Below are 20590 nucleotides of genomic sequence, written 5' to 3' on the forward strand. Positions count from 1 at the left end.
TGTATAACTTTAACTTGGTGTTTCTAGTTATGTGTGTTGACTTCCAGATGTTTCCAAGTCTTAGAAATGCTGTCCTTGCTTTTCCTAATCTGGCCATAATGTCTTGGTCAGCTCCACCATCTGATGTTACCCGGCTTCCGAGGTATGTGAAAGATGACGTACATGTCAGTTGTTGTCCATTTAGCTTTATGACAGGTGGTTCTTTCATGTTGAGGGGCATGACTTCTGTTTTCTTGATGTTGATCTTAAGTCCCAGCATGCTTGCATTCAACTGTAGTCTAGATGTTTTGTCTTGTGTGTGACTTGGTAGATGTGATAGGAGAGCAAGGTCGTCAGCATAGTCTAAGTCCTCTAAGTTGGAAAAGAGGGTCCATCTGATGCCAGTGTTTGAGTTGTTTAGGGTTTTTTGCATTACCCAGTCCACAACTACAATGAACAACAGGGACCACATCACACACCCCTGTCTCACTCCTGATTTAACAAGGAAGCTGGTGTCATTTGTGCATCCTACTATGCATCTGAAGTCAGTGTAGAACACTTTCACAAGTGATACTATCTTTGCTGGTATTCCATAATGTCGGAGAATTTTCCAAAGACTGTCCCTGTGGAGGCTATCAAATGCCTTCTCGAAATCAATGAAATTGATGATGAGTTGTCTCTGCCACTCTGTACATTGCTCGATGATATTTCTTAATAAAAAAATATGGTCATTGCAGCTTTTTCCTTTCCTAAATCCTGCCTGTTCTTTCCTCAGTATGTTGTCCACTGCTGTTTTCATTCTGTTCATCAATATTTTGCAGAATATTTTGCTTGGGATGGAAAGTAATGTAATTCCCCCCCAGTTGTTACAATTGGTTAGGTCTCCTTTCTTGGGTAGCTTGATGATGGTTGCTTCTTGCCAAGTATTTGGAATGGTGTCATTTTGCCATATCTTCTCAAACAATGGATGTAGAATGTTAGCCGCAAGGGTTGGGTCGGTTTTAAATAGTTCTGCTGATAATTGGTCATTTCCTGGAGCTTTGTTGTTCAATGTGCTCTACCCACGACAATTGATTGTCTATAGTTAGTCCCAGTAATTTGACCTTATCCACCTGCTGTATAGGTTCACTGTCCAAGTAGAGATTCAGTGTGGGCATAGATGACAACTTATGACTAGATCCCAGAATAATGGATTTGTTTTTTTAAGTATATTTAGTACCAACTTATTTTATTTTATCCAATCAAAGACCAAGTTTAGGTCTAAAGATAGAACTTGATCTAGTTCTCTGCTTGTATTTGCTGCCTAATACAGTGTGGAATCATCGGCATACATTTGAATACTCGCTTTATGCAAAACAGATGGCAAGTCATTTGTGAAGATGGAATACAGGAGAGGTCCAAGACAGCTGCCCTGCGGCAGGCCACAGACAAGCCCTTTTCTGTTAGACATGCTGCCATTGTAATACACCCTTTGTGTTCTGCATAAAAGATAATTCTTCATAAATGTTATGGCACTTGATCTAAATCCATAACATTGTAGTTTACTAATTAAAAGATCATGATCTATGACATAAAATGCTGCGCTGAAATCCAGTAACACTGCACCTGTTATCCTAGAGTTATCGATCTCTTTTAACCAGTCGTCTGCCATTTGTGTTAGTGCAGAACAAGTGGAGTAGTGGTGTCTGTAAGCATGTTGAAATCTAGTGTACAGGCCATTACAGTCAAAGTAATCTTGTATTTGTTAATGGACTATTCTCTCCATCAGTTTGCTTAGTACAGGGAGAATACTGATGGGTTTGCTGTTCTGGCCAGTAAATGTTAATCTGCCATCTTTAGGTAAGGGAATTATTTTGGCTTCTTTCCAAATACTAGGATATATACCTTCCATTAGACATTTATTTAATATATGACATATGGGACCAGAAATGTAGTCGGCTGAGAGACAGAGTACCTTACTGTCCAGCATGTCAGTGCCTACGAAGCCATGATCAGGAAGGGCCTTCAACAACTTCATTACTTCACTCTTATCCACACTGTTAAACTGAAATGAACAACTTTTATCAATCATTATATTGTTACTTATAAGTTCAAGAGTATTGGAATCAATGCTGCTCATATTCTGCCTTAGTGCCCTGCCTTAGGGCCCTGAGAAGTGACCCCCTCACCCAAAGCCCAAAACACTATCTGATAGCGGGCTTCAAAAACAGGAAGAAAACCACAAACCAGTGAACGACAAAACCAGGAAAAACACCCATCAATAGAAAAACTCTGTTCAAGCATCACATTAGCTTCTTTATTTCCTTATCTCTCAGCCAAGGTAGGATATACCAGGTTCTGCTCATTGATTTCCCTACTGACGACTTGATATGGACTTTACAGAGTCCCTGTGAATGTTTACCTCTATATGATCAGCCTTCACCTGGAAATACCAGAGCCCTGCCAGGATTCCTCCTGAACCTCCAGATTACCCTCCAGTACAGAGTGGAACCCTCCTCATCCTACAGAAGGAAATCAGCCAGATGGATACATGTTGGCTGTAATCTACAATATATAGATATTTAGCTCATTTTGAAGCTTCATTCATTCATTCAAAGCCTGTCGCTACTTTACGCAGCATAGGCCGTTGACCACAGTCCGCCAGAGTCTTCTGTCCTGGGCGTTCCTCTCCAGTTGTTTCCATGTCAGCCCGCTCTGTTTGATGTCCTTGTCAACGTCCCTGCGCCAGGTGTTCTTGGACCGGCCTCTCCTTCTTTTGCCTTGTGGGTTCCATCTAAGGGCCCGTCTGGTGATGCTGGTACTCAGTTTCCGGAGTGTGTGGCCAATCCATCCCCATCTCTTTCTCCTGATCTCTTCTTCCACAGGTTTCTGACCTGTTCTCTGCCAGAGATCATTGTTGCTGATGATATCTGGCCAGTGGATGTTAAAGATCCGCCTCAGGCAGGTGTTTATGAATGTTTATACTTTTTTTATTGTGGTCTTGGTTGTCATCCACGTCTCTGAACCATAGAGGAGTATTGGTTTGATGTTAGAGTTGAAGAGTCTGAGCTTTTTCCTCCGGCTGATTTCTTTGGAGCTCCAGATGTTCTTAAGTCGTATGAATGAAGCCCTTGCCTTGCCAATTCTGGCTCTGACATCTGCATCCATTCCACCCTGCTTATCGATGACACTGCCGAGGTATGGAAAGGCTTCTACTTCTTCAAGTGCTGTTCCCTCCAAGGTCACTGAGTCTTCGCTGGTTGTGTTGACCTTGAGGACTTTACTTTTCCCTTTATGAATTAAGGCCTATTTGTGATGATGTGTCTGCCAGTATTCTTGTCTTTTCTTGCATCTGTTGTCGACTGTGAGACAGCAAAACCAGGTCATCAGCAAAGTCCAAGTCGTCTAGCTGTGTTGTGAGTGTCCACTGGATCCCGTTACTCCTCTGTGCTGTTGTGGTCTTCATTATCCAATCGATAGCCAGGCTATCGACTAATTTTGAAGCTGCCAGTAAGCAATTTACTGCTTTAACAAGCTTAGCCTTCAATTATCAGCCCTTTGTAAATGGAAATGGACTTTCATTTATATAGATCACTCAAAGTGCTTTACACTACATGTCAGCATTCACCGCATTGTCATATCTTGCTCAAGGACACTTTGACATGTGACTGGAGGAGCCGGGAATCAAACTGCTGACCTTCCAATTGGAGGATGACCCGCTCTCCCCCCATGTCCCTCCAGGAATAGATCTGAGCCAGGTCCTCTGAGCACAGAGGACGAGTCCCGTTGGGAGAATCATCCCAGAGGTTCAGGGGTTTTATAATTGAGCCTCTGGAGTTTCCTTCATAATGGAAAGCAGCCAGTTGATCAGCCAACCTGCTGTTACCTGTTAACTGTCTGTGTGTCACTCACTGGCTCAGCTCACTGCCACCGGGAGTCTACAGGAACCCTGTAGAGGATGTGACAGTTGACAGCTAGGCTATTTCAAATGTAGCCATGCAATCCTGAAGCAGATGGTGTAACAAAGTAGTGAGTTATTATCATCACCGCCCCAAACCGGCCATACATCCCATGACTGACTTCCTCTTTTAAACGTACACCTGAACGGAGAGGAGAAGAAGCTGTGTGTCCCGAGGGGAAGCCCCAGCAACAAAGCGATGAGTTGATAATGTGGCCCTCAGCAGTGTTTCTGTAGTGCCATACACACTGGCTCTGAAGTCTAGAGTAGCGTAGGCCTCGTCTGATAACAGAAGCCACTGGAGTCAGATAACAAGAACATTGGAACCCTGCTCAGATTTACACCAGCAGGCCTGATCTGATTATATATAAATATAATATTTTATCAACATTTTCTCAATGTGCCGACTGTCAACTTTTCCATCAAATATTCTAAATTAAATGAAGCATGGGGAACAAGATTTTTAGGAGTGTGTGTGCACACACATTGCACTTCTTCACTGTGATGCATGTAACTCAATAGTAAAGTAAAGAAGAAACATGTGAAGTCGACTCTTAGCTTTATGTCTCGGGAAATTGGTCCATAGATTGAAACAGACACAATATTTGATGGTGATCTGGCGGAGAGCAAGCTGGGCTAGTTTACTCAGTCAAGAAAGCACAAAGTTGGTAGAGTTTTCTACAGCAGACATTTGAGCTGGTGCCACTATCTCGCTCTCTTTACAGGTTGACTAATGCTGTACATGGTTAGTAATGAACTAGTGTAATGTGGTCACATTTGCTGCTAAAGAAATGATGCCAGCTAGCATTAGGTTAATCTTAGCCATTAGCACGTGTGATGTTAATACAGGCTCTCATCGCCAGAAAACACCAAGCTTCCGTTTCAATTACAACCAAGTAACATAGTGTCAGCTTTAATATCGCCTATTTTTATAAAAGCAATTTGGTAAAAACAAACATGTGTGTTAGGTTAGCAGCAACTTAGGAAACTTAAACAAACTTAAAACTTAACAAATAAATGAATGAATGAATAGATTTAGACTTACTGTTAGCTGTACTATTAAATGTCACCTTTGGTGGTTGTACTAACATTTGTTAAATAACATACATTGATTATTGTGTTTTCATTTTGTATAATCATAGTTATGTGTTTTCATAGGAATGAATGTGGAGTGATATTGGAGTAAACAGTACATTTGTTATTAAGGACTATTTTCAGCTGCGGATGGATACAGATTTGGTGCTCTGGTGCAGCTTTTCTCAATCACTCGGCTGGGGTCCACTGGCCATCTAGTGGGCGGCGGAGAAACTGACAAATGGTTAGAACAAATTTAAAGGGACTGTTTGTAAGAATCAGAAATGTCTTGTTAACAGCAACACCTGTGGCCGTTAAGTCAACTAAAGTCAGCGCCCTGTTTCTTGCGCTCGCGCTTTTGCTCGCTCTACATAGACATGAACGAGCATCGCTCAACACAGTGAGGCGACACACGTCAGCTAAAAGCACAATATCACTCTATATTTCAGCTGCTTGGCAGTAATGTTAGCTGACCAGACGAAGGTCTCTCCATGAATCAATGCTGATCCTAGTGTTGGCTTTTCCTGCTTCAGCCTCCCGACCGCAGTCGGAGGGAACAGGGGAGACACCGGAGTTTTGGTCGGAGACGATAACATTTCTCTCTGGGGAGCCCCGTCACTTCACAAGACACGGGAAACCTCTGTTGGTCTGGAGGAGCTGCAGCAGTTATTTCTGCACAAACGTCCACTGTACATTCACTAGATATTCTCAGAGCTAAACTAACTCTTCTGCAGTGTGGAGTGTGCGCACATGCACGTGAGAGGTGGAGAGAGAGAGAGAGAGAGAGAAGGAGCGCGGTGTGTGAGTGAAGGCAAGCAGAGGAGCAGAGTACAGCAGAGACTCCGGTCCTGGAGACCAAAGCTACGGTCTCCCCCGCGTCCTCCGACCGCGGCCAACACTGTTTAACAGCTTCACTAGATACAACCAAGAGGTTTTGGTGCTTCACTGTAGTTTGTGTTGGAGTATGAGTCTGAACAGCGTAGCCACACGTGAGCGGTTATGGGACACCGACCCGCAATGATTTATACGTGTAAGAAGTTACAAACAGTCACTTTTATTAAAATAATATATATAGTAAAACAATATTGATTTATCTAAATGTGCTCAAGAATTCACATGAATTAAAAGTATAGTTATTCAAACAAAGCACAGTGTCAATGAGCAGTTTGAATATCACCACGCCTAGCTAACGTTTCCTCAGATGCAGTGACACAACATGGATCGGGATTCACAAAGAAAAAATGATGTGGAAGACAACCCTGCAGCAGTAAACCCTGAAGAAGTACACCCTGAATACATTAAACTTGGATAGAGATGCCCATAATTAACCGTTAACCGACGTTAAGCATTTTAACTGATTAACACTATCGGTTAAAACGGTTAAAAGAAATTTTAATAATTAATTCAAAAGCTGAGCGGCTCAGAGGAGCGGCTCGTCTCTTTAAGGAGAAAAACTGGTCCACCTTAACAGTCCACCTTAAGAGGCGCAGCCGGAGTTGCAGGATACAGGAAGTCGGCTCCGGTCTCTGGCTCGATTGATCGGAGTGGAGGAGTTGTAGTTTCGTAGCATTTATTCACTGACAAATAAAGTGTACACACACTGCTACACCTACGATCACAGCTAGAACACCACCAACAACCTCACACTCACTGTGGTCTGTAGGAAACTCACTAAAGTTACTCAGACTACGTGTGCGGCGGCGAGAACGAAGCCTCCGGCAACGCTAGAGCTGCTAACGTAGCACAAACACACACACTGTTTGACGGACACTCGCTAAAGTTACCCAGGCAGATACACAGCTGACAACCTGCTAAACTAAACTAAATGTGCGGTGGAGACTTTTACTGGGAAAGTGGCTGCATGTCCGCGACACTACACGCAGCATCATAGCTGCTAAGTTAACGCTCCCGGACGGTGAACTGGAGACTCCCGTCAACCAATATCTGTTGTGCTCATGCAGCTGGTACGCCGCTGCATACGAGGCACAGATCTTGTCGTTTAACAGATACTAATCGGTTAAAAGGGGTCGGTTATCGGTTAAGAACATTTTTCAAAATGAGCATCCCTAGTGTGTGTGTGTGTGTGTGTGTGTGTTCATGGTGACCACAAGTGTGTTTTTAATTATGTTCTGGACAACATGGAGCTCTTTGGCCCAAAGGAATAAGATAAATCAGGCTGTAGATACACAGACAGTACTTGTTAGTAGATACATTCATCGTTGGTGTGGGGAATAGAAAAAAAAGGAAAACATGGACTTTGTCTTTAACATATAAAAGACAGAAATACGCTGCAAATATTACACGCTGAATCATGTCAAGTCAAGTCAATTTTTTTGTATAGCCCAAAATCACAAATCACAAATCAGCGTCAGGGGGCTTTATAATCTGGACAGGATACGACACCCTCTGTCCTTTAATTCCATATCACAATGATATATTAGCAAGGCTCTATTCTGTTTGCCTCCACCGGGTTTTTATTGTTTCTTGCTCTTGATCATTGTTCAGATTTTATTGGTGACCATGTTTCTACCAGTGAGCTACCTCCTGGTCTGAGAAGTGAAGCCAATGCTGAAGAGCCTTAAACCTGCATTCTTTCTACCAGCCAGCAGGGGGCGACTCCTCTGGTTATATAGAAGTCTATGAGAACAATGAGCCTACTTCTCTCTTGATTTATTACCTCAGTAAACATTGTAAACATGAGTTTATGGTCTCAATCGCTAGTTTCAAGTCTTCTTCAATACAGCATGATGTTCATTTAGTAAATGATGGTCCCATTTAGAGTCAAATAGACCATAAAGCAGGGGATGCTCTAGGGCGGGGCTACCTTGTGATTGACAGGTTGGTCTGGTAGTTGTCCGTGTTTTAGTCTTACAACTTTAACTCTTTCACAGTGTGTTTTCACTTCATCAAAGTTAAATAGAACCTTTTTGGTCGCCTAAAAATGTATTATTCAGCGTTCGGTTGTACTTAGCTCCGCCCTCTTGTGTCATTTCTGGTTGCAAATAACCAAGATACTGACGGCCAAAATGACGAACTCGAGGCTTCAAAACAGCAGTTCACAAACCAGTGGGTGACATCACGGTGACTACGTCCAATTCTTATATACAACATACAGTAGGCTTTCTACCAGACACAACTGCGTAACCACAGTTGTTCAAATGGTCCAATTTACTTTGATGCGTTTGAACAGACACATTATAAATTGAAATGCATTCGACTAGCAAATCAAATCAAAGTCAAATATCTAATGTAAGTTTGGAAGTTAAAGTCTCAAGAATGTTTTAACCTTAAAAGCTACATGAAGATGTTTCAGCCAAGACATTAAATTGATGGTCATATTTCCTTTTCCATTCCATTCTAGGCCTCAGAGAGTGCCTAGTTAATACGCATAGGGGTGACTTAAAGCTCTTACAGATCTACGCATCACAAGCTAATTCATCTGAGTATCTTTGGGTACATTTGTTACATCTGGAGACTTCAAAAGGCTGCACACTTACATTACTTGTAAAATATTTAAAGTGAGGACCATTAACAGTAGCAGGATGTCTCCACTGTAGACACGTGTGGTGGCTCTAGTCTGACTGTGATACTGTATAAAAAACATTGTGCACTACTTTGACATTAAAGGTCCCATATTGTAAAAAGTGACATTTGCATGGCTTTTATATCTTAAATCAGGTCTAATATATATATATATATATATATATATAAATACTGTGAAAGTATCAAAACGCTTAAAGGTCCCATATTGTAAAAAGTGAGATTTTCTTGTGTTTGTTATGATAAAGCAGGCTTAAGTTCTATATAATTACTGTGAAAGTATGGAAATGCTAAATCCATGGAGAAATACACATGGCCCATATTCAGAAACTGTGCCTTTGAAACAAGCTGTCAGGATTTCTGCCCATTTGTGATGTCATAAATATACAATATTTAGACCATTGCACGGTTTTAAACGTAAACATTCTAAATGTGTCCCAGTTTATTTCGTGTTGCAGTGGATGTGAATAACATCATCTGACAGGAAGTAAATATGGACCTAAACTGTTGCCTAGCAACTCAATTCTGTTGAAATTCTGTTGAAATGTGCTAAAACGGAGCGTTTCAGACAGGGTAAATACAGGTATATTCAAGCAGACAGCATGAGGAAAATAAAGTGTTTTTTAAACATTAAAGTAGGTAAACATGTTCTAGTAGCAACCCAAAATACAAGTAAGAACCTGAAAATGAGCATGATATGGGACCTCTAAAATGATTGGATGATTCATCCTTATATAATTAGTGTTAGTCTTAGGTTGAGTAGTTAGGTGTATGCCAGCAAATGTAGAAAAATTATGTCATGTCCACAATGATGATGCAACTTATTCATTCAAAAAAGGGTAAAAAGTATGATTCATGAGGAAAACTCATTTGCATAAGGAATGACAGTAGGAAGTATACTCAACCATTTATACTCAAGCAGAGTGCATTTTGCCTGCAGCAGACTCTCTCAGCCCCAATCTCTGCATCTGAATAAATCATACAAGGAACACATCTGGTTCCTTAGAGAGAGAAGTGAAGAAAGAGAGCGAGAGCAAATGATGAAAATGAGAGAACAGTAACGATAGCAGGAGATAAAGGGCGGAGATAAAAAGGCGAGAGGAGAAGGGGAGCGAGGGAATGAAGACGAGATGTGGATGATAGGGAAAAGAAAAGGCAATAAGAGGAGGAGAAAGGGAGTGTGGCAGGATGTGGAAGGTGTGTTTAAACTACATCCTTCTCCGTTCTGAAAATATCCCACAGAATAGACAGCTGTCAGATGTAAACAAAAATGACACACTTCTATAATGCGTCCAGTTTGTGCAGTCGCACAACTGTACTCAGACCCCGACCAGTCTATTGTATCTACCTGTCTGTGGCCATTTGGTAAAAGGCCCAATTTATTGAATTTACAAAACAGTGAGGACATTTTCCTCATTCAGAGCAACAGCATCATTTTATGTGTGGAGAGGTCCTCCTCTATCTGCGTCGCAGCTAGAATGTGGCGGTCCTGGTAGAGCAGGTTGTCCACCAATCGGAAGGTCTGTGGTTTGATCCCCAGCTCCTCCAGTCACATGTCGAAGTGTTTTTGAGCAAGATGCTGAACCCCTCCTGAAGGCTGAACCATCGGTGTGTGAATGAGTATTTAGATCAGATCCTGATGGGCAGGTTGGCTCCTTGCATACTTCTGACATCAGTGTGTGAATGTGTGTGTGAATGGGTGAATGTTGACATGTAGTGTAAAGAGCTCTGAGTGGTCAGAAGACTAGAAAGGAGCTATATAAAATGCAGTCCATTTACCATATGAGTAATAACTTTTAATGTCATACTATGCTTCAGGTAGCTGAAACAAACCTAAAACAGTCAAAAGTCATTGTGTGCTTTGCTGGCAAGAGGTAGCAAACATTGAAAAGTTTTATTTTTATGGCAACAGGAGCAAACTGGAAAATATAATCTGCAGCTCCCCTCAACATTACAGAACTTTTTAGTGTGTTTCAGCTCATTGTTTTGATTTGACCTGCTTTACTCGACTGTTTTGGTTGACTCTCACTATGGCTGGGCATCGGTACTTGTCACCTTCAAGGTATCGATCAAAATAACCCAGTACCAAGTAGTATCAAAACTTTTCCGGTCAAACGATAACTGCAATCGATCCTTTTTGTGTCCAGATCGAGGAGAACATGACTATTTGCGGAGTGGAGCGAATGAGCGAAAGGATTTTGGATGGAGCGGAGATTGGATTTTGAAAAAGTTGGAGCGATGCCTTATCTCACGCTCATCACGCTACACTTTCGCTCTGATACAGTCAGCCCGTTCTCATTCCCAGGGCATCAAATACAGACGCCTTGTCATGACCATCGGTATTCGATACCACCGCACAAGACACCCCTTTAGCGTCGGTATGAGACGTATCGGGCGTTCCATCAACGACAATGTAAACCCATCCGCGTCAACAGTAAACGCTCAGAGAAAGTGCTGTGGTGACGTAGTTTAAAGAGTGACAGAGACACACAAGGCGGGGGGGAGGGGAGGTGGATGGGTTCAACAAACACAGGGCTTTCATCTAGGAGACCGCTGTCCACGTCCTGTGCATTCAGTTTCACTTTCATTTTACAATCAGCTGATTGTTTTCACAATGTCTAGTCACATTTTCACTTTTAACATAGTAGTTTTAAGCCCAACCATGTTGTTGTTTTCCTAAACCTAACTGAGTGGTTTTGTTGCCTGAACCTAAGCAAGTGCTTCACTTCATCTTCAACCTGTTATCCGAGGTCGGGTCGCGGGGGCAACAGCTCCAGCAGGGGTCCCCAAACGTCCCTTTCCCGGGCCACATTAACCAGCTCTGACTGGGGGATCCCGAGGCGTTCCCAGGCCAGTGTGGAGATCTAATCTCTGCACCTAGTCCTGGGTCTTCCCCGTGGCGTCCTCCCAGCTGGTAGTGCCTCGAACATCTCCCTTGGGAGGCGCCCAGGGGGGGGGGCATCCTTACCAGATGCCCGAACCACCTCAGCTGGCTCCTTTCAACTACTCCGAGTTCCTCACGGATGACTGAGCTTCTTACCCTATCTCTCAGGGAGACGCCAGCCACCCTCCTGAGGAAACCCATTTCGGCCGCTTGTACCCACAATCTAGTTCTTTGGGTCATGACCCAGCCCTCATGACCATAGGTGAGAGTAGGAACGAAGATTGACCGGTATATCCAGAGCTTTGCCTTCCAGCTCAGCTCTCTTTTTGTCACAACAGTGCTGTAAAGCAGATGCTCCGACTCTCCGGCCAATCTCACGTTCCATTGTCCCCTCACTCGTGAACAAGACCCTAAGCAACCTAAGCAAGTGTTTTTGTTTAATTCACAACTTTAATCGAGCGAAAAGTGAAGCAGAGGGGTCTGACAAAGTGTCAGTATGTGATGAATTGAGATGAGAATGTGTTGGTACAGCACACACTATGAGTTTGAAGCATGCCTGAACGAGCTCGACCCAAATGTATACGTGTATTGCGCACGGCAGCTCAATAGGATTGTTTCAGACTTCCAATCACTCCAGAGTGTTGTATTCAAAGTGTATTGAAAAAAGATAAATGTAATCATTAAAGCTTCATCCAAAAACCTCAAATGTAAAAAAAAAAATCACATTGAGTAGTCTTCAGAACTAATTAAAATACGCAGCTTGTTTTTTGGAGTGAACGGAGAGCAAATTGAGTGGAGCGGCGGGAACAAACAGCTCTGTGAGCTAGCCAGTGGGACACACACACAGCTTCCATTCACATGATGGGTATATAATGAAGTACACTATTGATATCGGTATCACTTTAAGGGAACTGATATTTGTACTGGCGTTGTAATTTTTTAAACAATACTCAGCCCTAACTCTCACAGCGTGTCCACACTGGGAACGTTAGCAGCACGTGGCGGCTGAGGAACCTGTTATTTTTTATTTCGCCGTCCATGTTAACAGGTTAGAGCAGCCACACTACCCGCCTGAGCGGCATGACTCGGCTGCGTCTCTTCTAGAGATTCGAGGTCTCGCCTAGTTTAAACACAAGCCGTGCGGTTCACAGCAATAACAGACAGTGAAAGTGATCTTTTGTCCGTATATTGACATCATACCAGAAACATTACTACAGTTTAAATGTCTAGACATCTGTAGAATATCACAGACATAAAAACAAGTAAAGATTTATTTTTAAAATAAAAGCCCTCAAGTTTTTTTTTTCTGTGTACAGAATTCCTTCATTTGTTAACATAAGGCTTTATTCTGAAATATTTTCGGGACAGTGTTGTAGAACATGCAGTGACTTGCACAGCTCCATGAAATGGCCGTTATGAAAGGCAAACTCTATGTAGAAAGAAAGGACTGGCAGCAGCAGCAGAAATGCAGCTGGTGTGAACACCAGACGTGTGAAATACGCAGCAGTTCAGCGAGGCAGCCGTCAGGTGCTGCTCATGCGGGCGGTGTGGACACGCCGTCACCGCTTTCATAGCTGACTATTATTCTGCTGCCTGCAAGTGGCCAGAAAGTTATTTTAGGTTTCACTTTTGTAATAATGTGTCAGACTACAGTATAGTCATTGTTTAAATATGGACACAATTTTTGATAAAAATAATTTACATTTGCTTCCTGAGGAATTGTGACTAAGATATGCACCCAGCATTTAAAAACACTTACCATTATCATGGCTACACTTCATTTAAGTTGCTTTTGTGTGTTTGTGTGTGTGTGTGTGTGTGTCCAGTCATGGTTGAGATATGTGCTAATTCCAATACAACAACTGGTTGATTGTACCGGCTAAGCTATTGTATTCATCAGGCTTTCAAAAATTGCCATAGACACAAAGCAACACCTCTGTCACCCTCAGAAATCTGAAAGGTGTGCAACGCCTAGAGCTGCTATGTAAATAGATAAAGTGTTCTCACTTTTATCTTTCCTATATTCCAGACAGTGTTCAGAGAAGGTCGTAGTCGTATACTTATACTGTCTAGAGCCAAAAATGTAAAACATCTGTTGGTTTTGATGCCATGCTATGGCCATTGCCTGTTGATTATCTTCATGGTTCTATAAAAGCCCAGGAAAAGTCAGCTGTCAGTGTTGCAAACACGGTTCCGTATCATATCACCCTCTTTACACCATCATTCAAAATGCCCTCAATGGCCTCTCATAGCCAGAGGACTTTCACGAAAGGCCTAACATCTTGGTGATGTCCATGATCCTGCTAGCTGTTCTTCTGTTATTTCATTCATATTATGTGTATTTTATTAAATGAATAAAATTGACTTGACCTAGCTATTACTTTAATTGTTTTAAAAAAGACTAGACTTAGATGTTTAATGGTAAAGGCCTGATTTACAGAGTAGCATGAATAAAACTGTAAGGAGTCAGCAAGCATCAGTGTGCAGCAGTAAACTGCAATCAGAGCAAAGTCAAGTTAGGCTGCAGCAGGAAGAATTCCAAAAGCAAACCAGCCTGCTCATGGGCCAAAATCTATTTAAATCTTGGCTAAATAAAGCAAAGGCAGCTCCTTATGGAGTCTGTCACAGGACCCTTCATTAACAGTTCTAACACACAAACAGTCTGGCTCAGAATCATTCTGCAGGAAGCTCCAAGAAGAGGAAACCCTTTTAGCTGATTTAGGTCTGACCTTAGACACGGGTAGAAAAACTAAATGATGTGACCACAAATAGACATTTTCCACACAATTGTATGAATGCAGGAGCACAGATAGTCATACAGAGCCACGGTGGTCTGATGTTATAAATAAAAATGTACCCTTGATTATGTTTGTGAATAAAGTCAACCAGACCTCTGATGGAATTTTGACTGCAGGGCTTTCGGTCAGTAATAAAGTCATTGATTAAGTGACGATAGGAGGAACTTATCAGTAACTTTTCAAATATTCTTTCACACACACATACAGGCCTTTGGGGTCTCTGCTATTGTTGTTGGAGGTACAAACACTGGAGGCGGAGCTGCAAATCTGCATTGTAGCAGATGGCGGTCTTGGTAGATCGGGACGTCACTGTGTGTAAAAGAATAAAAACTCTTTACTCTGCTTTCATGCCATAATTTGCCACACCACCTTTATAAGCTCACAACGGACTGGAGGACAACCTGAAATTAGCACCCCGATGTTCTGAATATAGAATCTATTTTGAATCAGGTATCGATTTTTAATCCAATCATGACCCCAAGAATCACAATTGAATCGATTCCTGAGATACTAAAATATTCACATCCCCAGAAAAGATGTTTTTGCCCCTTCTGCCGACTGGCTTCGGCAACAGTTTGATTGACAGGTGGTTCAACCAATCACCTGCCAAGTATTTTCTTTTTGATGTCTGCCTTTTTGCAAACAGTTCCAAATGACGGCTTCACAGATGGTTCTGTGGAACAAATCATCTGTTGGGTCAGGTTAGGTATTAATGCCAGCCAGACAGAACAAAGATCAACGAGTGATTTTCTTTACTATGACGTTCATTAAAGCCATCTGATTCTACTGCAGATGGTTATTGTGGATCATTGTGATGACCAATCAAATTGCACACATGTATTCAACTGAAAAGATCTCTCTGCAATCTCTACACGTCCCTGACGGCAATAAGTGTCCTCTGAGGAAATCTCGCGAAATCTCTCACGACGATAATTTAGTGTAAACAAACGTGGCGTGGCAGACGGCGGGCAGGAAGAATTAGCGATGTTAGTTTTTGCACTACTTTGTACTGAAAATTCACGAAGAAAAAAGAAAAATAATGGATGAAGTCATGTGAGACACGTTAAATAAACACTAATCAACAAGTTGCTGCTCCATTTCTGAGCTCCTTCATACTACTACTTCATGCTTCACCTTTAGCATTAGCCGCGGCCTCCATATCGGCCGTGATTGTCCTTCTGCTTCAGTCAGCTTGGCTCTCTATTGGCTATCCTTCTTTCCCACGTGACTGCATCATCGGCTGTCCTCGGGGTTCCCCATACACAACAGGATATAAGGAGATAACCGTTGTAAGTATTGAACATGTTTAATATTTACGATTTGAAATCGGTGTGGTCAGGATGGACTTCAGAGACGATCGGGGGATGTAAAAACACTCTCAACATACCTCTCACCACAGGAACATCTGGAAAGATCATCTTTAGAACCATCAAACAGGGCTCTGGTGACCATCGTCAACAGGAATCAGACCCAGAATCAGCTTCATTCTCATGTAGTGTGGCATCAGGTACAGACGTAGGCAAAGTTGTTGGTAACGTTCCGTTAAAGAGAGAAAAACCCACAATGGTCACTGAAATAACTTGAAACTGACAAAAGTAATAATAAATAAAAATTCACTGAAAATTAACTAATGAAAATCAGATATTGTTTTTGAATTATGGTTCAGCAGAATCATTTAAAAAAACAAACTAATGAAACTGGCCTAGACAAAAATGATGGTACTCTTAACTTAATATTTTGTTGCACAACCTTTTGAGGCAATCACTGCAATCAAGTGATTTCTGTAACTCTCAATGAGACTTCTGCACCTGTCGACAGGTATGTTGGCCCACTCCTCGTGAGCAAACTGCTCCAGCTGTCTCAGGTTTGAAGGGTGCCTTCTCCGAATGCATGTTTCAGCTCCTTCCACAGATGTTCAATAGGATTTAGATCAGGGCTCATAGAAGGCCACTTCAGAATAGTCCAATGTTTTGTTCTTAGCCATTCTTGGGTGTTTTTAGCTGTGTTTTGGGTCATTATCCTGTTTGAGGACCCATGACCTGCAACTGAGACCAAGCTTTCTGACACTGGGCAGCACATTTCGCTCCAGAATGCCTTGATAGTCTTGAGATTTCATTGCACCCTGCACAGATTCAAGACACCCTGTGCCAGATGCAACAAAGCAGCCCCATAACATAACCGAGCCTCCTCCATGTTTCACATTAGGTACAGTGTTCTTTTCTTTGGATGCTTCATTTTTGCGTCTGTGAACATAGAGCTGATGTGACTTGCCAAAAAGCTCCAGTTTTGTCTCATCTGTCCAAAGGACATTCTCCCAGAAGCTTTGTGGCTTGTCAATATGCATTTTGGAAAATTCCAGTATCGCTTTTTTATGATTTGGTGTCCTCCTGGGTCGTCTTCCATTAAGTCCACTTTGGCTCAAACAGTGACGGATGGTGCGATCTGACACTGATGTACCTTGACCTTGGAGTTCACCTCTAATCTCTTTGGAAGTTGTTCTGGGCTCTTTGGTTACCATTCGTATTATCCGTCTCTTCAATATGTCATCAATTTTCCCCTTGCGGCCACGTCCAAGGAGGTAGGCTACAGTCCCATGGACCTTAAACTTCTGAATAATATGTGCAGCTGTAGTCACAGGAACATCAAGCTGCTTGGAGATGGTCTTATAGCCTTTACCTTTAACATGAAGGTTTATAATGTTCTTTCTGATCTCCTGAGACAACTCTCTCCTTAGCTTTCTGTGGTCCATGTTCAGTGTGGTACACACCATGATGCCAAACAGCACAGTGACTACTTTTCACCCTTTAAATAGGCAGACTGACTGATTACAAGTTTGAAGATACCTGTGATGCTAATTACAGGACACACCTTAGTTTAATATGTCCCTATGGTCACATTATTTTACATCTTTTCTAGGGGTACCATCATTTTTGTCTTGGCCAGTTTCATTAGTTTGTTTTTTAAAATGATTCTGTTGAACCACAATTCAAAAACAATATCTGATTTTCATTAGTTCATTTTCAGTAATTTTTTATTTATTATTATTTTTGTCAGTTTCAAGTTATTTCAGTGACCATTGTGGGTTTTTCTCTCTTTAACGGAACGTTACCAACAACTTTGCCTACGTCTGTATATACAGCTATAATATGCAGGAATTTTGTAAAAAAAAAACAGAGTACAGTCTGATACTAAAATAATCCCTCTCAACCATCACTATGACCCACTAGTAGTTGGTGTCTGTATCTACAGCCCTCTTCCTGGATTTCCTCTTTTCTTTTTATGTTGCTGTGTTCAAGGCGTTTCTGGGCTTCAGCAATAACGTTTTATCTCTCTGATTTACCGCTTTGTTCTCACTGACGCCGCTCCCTCTCTTCATTCACTCTATATAGCTCGCTCTACCATTACTGCTCTCTGTCTCTCTCTCTCCACCTTTAAGGCACTGGGCAGGGTGTACTCTGTTCAGAACAATCAAGCCTTAAACGTATTGATTTGGTCCACTGGTGTGAGAATCTAAGTATATCATTGGTTTTGTGAAGGAACAACAAACAATTGTCTCACACTAAGCTTTGTGCTGCTGAAGCAGTGGCATCCAGCTACAGGCTCTGTTTATGTTTTGATACAACACACTCATATTCACAGTATGACAGAAAAATATGGGTTTATTTTTTATTGTGGCAGCAACCCAGCACTGTGTTACAATGGGTTATGACAGTCAAAGAAACAAACACACATACATTGGATATACTATATACAGTACACTGTAGCTTAGCAACCATCTGTTACACAAGTGAGTCCACAACTAGATGTTACTGAAGATTTTAATGTAGATTTCATTGACATTCACTCATTATAGAACAAATTGAGGCATCAACTCAACTCAGTATCATTAGAGTCCTGCAGGCACAGGATCCTCTAATAGCAACATTTGTTTTCCTGATATTGACAAGATGGTGGTAATCCTGGGTATTATTTGTGCTATTGATAGCATGTTACACATCGTCAATAACTTTTAACTTCATATGCACATGTTTGTTTCTGCAGGACCCTGAATGTCTACTCATTCTGTTCCAGCTATTAACAATCATGGCAGTTGTGTAAATGCTACCAAACACAGAAGATTGTGCACGGTTAGAAATGAGCCAGTGAATACTAAATGTGCATGAGAGTGATATTAGCATTTGAATACCAATCAAGCAGTCTTCATCTGTCTCTTTCTCTGTGTGAACGACAGGCATGAAACGTGTTGCAGATGTTAATCAGTAGATTCAATGTCATTATTTGTGTGTATGTGAATATGTGTGTGGACTTTCTATAAAGCACAGGCACACACTGAGGAGGCGTCATTTCAACACTATATTACACATGCAAAATGATCATGTTACTTTAGTTATTATTAAAGGGACTGTTTGTAAGAATCAGACTTTGCTTGTTAACAGAGACATCTGTTGCCGTTAAGTCTACAAAAGTCAGCGTCCTGTTGCTCGCGCTTGTGCTCGCTCTACATAGACATGAACGAGCATCGCTCAAAACAGTGAGGAGACACACGTCAGCTAAAAGCACAATATCACTCTATATTTCAGCTGCTTGGCAGTAATGTTAGCTGACCAGACGAAGGTCTCTTCATGAATCAATGCTGATCCTAGTGTTGGCTTTTCCTGCCTCAGCCTCCCGACTGCGGCCGGAGGGAACAGGGGAGACGCCGGAGTTTTGGTTGGAGACGATAACGTTTCTCTCTGCGGAGCCCCGTCACTTCACAAGACACGGGAAACCTCTGTTGGTCTGGAGGAGCTGCAGCATTTATTTCTGCACAAACGTCCACTGAACATTCACTAGATATTCTCAGAGCTAAACTAACTCTTCTGCAGTGTGGAGTGAGCAGCATGCATGTGAGAGTGGAGCGAAAGAGCGAGAACGAGCGTGGTGTGTGAGTGAAGGCAGGCAGAGGAGCAGAGTACAGCAGAGACTCCGGCCCTGGAGACCAAAGCTACGGTCTCCTCCGCGTCCTCCGACCGCAGCCAACACTGTTTAACAGACGGGCTTCACTAGATACAACCAAGAGGTTTTGGTGCTTCACTGTAGTTTGTGTTGGAGTCTGAGTCTGAACAGCGTAGACACACGCGAGCACGCATGGTACACCAACCCGCAATGATTTATACATGTAAGAAGTTACAAACAGTCCCTTTAAAAGGGAAATGTTGCTACAGTATGTGTAGCCATATATGCCTTTGATTTGACGATTACACTGTTTTGCACTCAAGAAATATTAGTAATATTAACTAATATCAGTAAGAATAACACAACAAGTGATCCAAAACACAAGCGTGAACTGGAGTGTCCAACATGAAAGTGGTCAGCCTCCTTGTCAGAATCCTAAAGAAGATTTTGCCTTCCACGTTGAGTAGTGAGATGTAACGAGATAAAGCATACCTCATCAATAAACTAACGATCAACAAAAAAATGTTTCATCCATGCCGACCTCAGTGACTTCCAGAGTTGTCTCCTGAGCCTATCATCATACTTACACCTTGTACTGAATGGCATTTTTTCCCCTGCGGCTGAATATCCTCTGGCATTGAGAAAGTTGTTGACTTCTTGTCAGCTTTGTTCCTCCACTCCGAAGGGGATATTTGGTTCAGCTGTATTGATTTCTCCTTCTCCTCCGGACCTGGAGCTCCTGTGGACTTGACGAAGGTGCTCCTCTACCTCCTCCTTGGTTGCTCTCAACTCCCCTGCTCTTTTGTTGCCCAGGAGTTTGCAACAGATGTATGAATGGGTTCGTGGTGAAGGCCACCCGTTTATTCGTCCGTCTCTTCCCGTCCCTGCGGTGACACTCAGCTCGGCACTAGATCTTAATGCGGTCACGCAGGTTGTCTCGGATTTCGGTGAGTGCTGGTTTCTCATTCTCCGTTGCTTCACAAAAAGCCTTCTTCAGCCTCTGCAGACTTCCACTGGCATTGCGATGTACATGCAGCACCCACGACCAGGTATACAAACACTAGTGCCGTACAAGCAAAATGACATAGTGATGGGGTTAGTAGCAGCAAAGTATGGTTTAAAAAGTAATAGATACTATCTACTGCGAGAAGTATATATGATTAAGTAACACTACTTGAGACTAGGATCGTCTGTATTAATATAGCGATATATAGTACATAATATAATAATATAGTATAACTGGACACGGAAATCGACTAGAGGATGGGAATGCAGCAACAACACTTGCCCCCCTCTCCAGACGAGTGTGGGAAAACACCAAGCTAACAGTTAAGACCAAGATGGCGGTATACAACGCCTGCGTGGTCAGTACACTGCTGTACGGCAGCGAGACATGGACAACCTACAGCAGACAGGAGAGACGACTCAACTCCTTCCATCTGA

General features: G+C 42.3%; 1 long non-coding RNA gene across 1 annotated transcript; it reads right to left on the reverse strand.

The window, feature by feature from the left end:
* Positions 1-2470: 2470 nt before the first annotated feature.
* LOC119494105 lies at positions 2471-11518 on the reverse strand. Its single transcript, XR_005208123.1, has 3 exons — positions 11257-11518; positions 6760-6764; positions 2471-2480 (listed from the first exon to the last, which is right to left on the reverse strand). It is a non-coding gene; the product is annotated as an uncharacterized LOC119494105 (long non-coding RNA).
* Positions 11519-20590: the final 9072 nt, after the last annotated feature.

This window comes from Sebastes umbrosus, chromosome 9 (genome assembly GCF_015220745.1).
Source record: "Sebastes umbrosus isolate fSebUmb1 chromosome 9, fSebUmb1.pri, whole genome shotgun sequence".
Classification (NCBI taxonomy): Eukaryota; Metazoa; Chordata; class Actinopteri; order Perciformes; family Sebastidae; genus Sebastes; species Sebastes umbrosus.